The sequence below is a fragment of the Tamandua tetradactyla genome, chromosome 16, assembly GCF_023851605.1.
Source record: "Tamandua tetradactyla isolate mTamTet1 chromosome 16, mTamTet1.pri, whole genome shotgun sequence".
NCBI lineage: Eukaryota > Metazoa > Chordata > Mammalia > Pilosa > Myrmecophagidae > Tamandua > Tamandua tetradactyla.
The window spans coordinates 55,032,296-55,034,396 of NC_135342.1; the positions used below are offsets into that span (position 1 = coordinate 55,032,296).

The 2,101-nt window shown below is 36.6% G+C and overlaps 1 non-coding gene across 1 annotated transcript; it reads left to right on the forward strand.

The window, feature by feature from the left end:
- Nucleotides 1-1,326: 1,326 nt before the first annotated feature.
- On the forward strand, nt 1,327-1,432 carry LOC143660430 (U6 spliceosomal RNA). The gene has a single exon (XR_013164035.1). It is a non-coding gene; the product is annotated as a U6 spliceosomal RNA (small nuclear RNA).
- Nucleotides 1,433-2,101: the final 669 nt, after the last annotated feature.

The window sequence follows — 2,101 nt, forward strand, 5'->3', positions numbered from 1 at the left end:
CACATTTGAAAGAACTCCTGTATCTCTCAGAAATATTCCGGGAGCCTGGGGACATTTACCTTGGCCTAGAATTAACAGGTAAAGGCAAACATTACTGTAACAAAATTTACAAAAACTACTAGACATTTGCTCAAGGGAGCTCTCACTTTGCTCTATGTACTACCAGCAAAAACGAAATTCCAATGCAAAAATATGGAGTTCACCTCATCAATATCCTATACAATGAACTGTCCTCTTCATGTTGTGTTTTTTATTTATCATTAATTATTTGTTATTTATATACCTATGTATTACACTTTCTGTAACAAATAATTTCAAGTGATAAGGGTAACTAGATTCATAATTGAAATTTTGCTTGAAGGGCATATTATCAGGGAAAAAGGAATGGAAGTTGGCATTTCCCTTTGGCTGTAGTGATGACTGAAGTACCGTGAGTGGAAAGGAGAGAGATCAGTTCTCTGAAGTTGAGTGGCAGGAATATTCTGGCTACTAAATTCTCAGTGAATTTCTGTGAGTTTCCTTTGACAGTGAGTTTCTGTCAAAGGAAATGCTTTTCTCTCCCATGGTTCATTGACTAGATGAAACTTCTCCTGCATGCTTTTTTCAGTTTCTTTGGGTCACAACGCTGAAAAATCTGTATTTAAAGTGACATTTCTCCTGGGAATGCCTGCTATATATAACATCAGGTTATGCATCTATGTTTCTGATTATATCTCTTTCTATAATAAACTTCTACATAAACATAACACATGGAAGATAAAGCCTTGCAGAAACTCAATTCTCACTGAAAATGGGGGCATTATAATAATAAACACTAAATCATTTATTCTTTTTTTTAATGGAAGAGTGGAATCGAGTATTTTTATTTATTTCTTTTTCTGACACCATAAGCCTCTGTTTCTCTTTCTGCTGGGCTGCCACCTGTCCTCAACAGATGCTTTCTTGATTAATCCTTCGGCACTGGCCATTGCCAGCTCATGCCCTGAATTCTCAGGGTTCTTAGCAGGAAAACTTCTTTCCTGAAGTCATTCTTCCCATCACTTGTTCTCACTGCCGATTCAGTTCTATTGCTGTGCCATCTTTCTTCCCCAGCAAACTTATTGGAAGGGAATGGGCCTCTAAAATATTTGGTAATTCATAAAGTTGGCTTACTTGCACTTAGAAAACACTACCTTTTTTTATGTGATTGGTTTCCTGATATGAAAAAATTATTTGCAAAAGTAATATGCCCAATTTTACCATGTACATTAGGGAAAAACAAAGAAACAGAAATCCATAAGAAAACTAATTTATAATTGTGTCTTATAATTTTACTTATACTAAAACATGCTTGCTTCGGCAGCACATATACTAAAATTGGAACAATACAGAAAGATTAGCATGGACCCTGTGCAAAGATGACATGTCAATTTGTGAAGCATTGCATATTTTTTTGTGCATTAAAGAACTTTGTCAGAAAAGTAAAAAGGCAGCTTTCATAATGGGAGATGATATTTGGGGGTCACATGTCAGATAAGTTTGATATCCAGAATATGTAAAGAGATTATATGGCTCAACAGCAGAAAGACAAAAGACCCAAATGAAAGATGGGTAAAAGACACTAAAAGACACTTTTCAGAGGAAGAAATATGGATGGCTGAAGGGCACATAAGAGGATGTTCAACTTAGCAGGCTATCAGGGAAGTACAAATCAAGGCCACAGTGGAATATCATCTCACACCCACTAGAATGGCTGTTATCAAAAAAAAAAAAAAAGCAGAAAATGGCAAGTGCCACAGAGGATGTGGAGAAACAGGTGCATGTGTCCAGTGTTGGTAGGAATGTAAAATGGTGGAACTGCTTTGGAAGGCAATTTGGAAGTTCCTCAGGAAGCTAAGTATAAAGTTGCCATATCTTCCAGTCATCCCATTACTAGGCATTTATTCAGAAGAACTAAAGGCAGGGACAAAAACAGGCATTTGCACACTGATGTTCACGGCAGCATTGCTTACAATTGGCAAGGATGGAAACAGCCCAAATGTCCATCAACACACGAGTGGCTAAACAAGTTGTGGTATATACAAATGATGGAATATTATAAAGCTTTAAGACATAGTGAAAC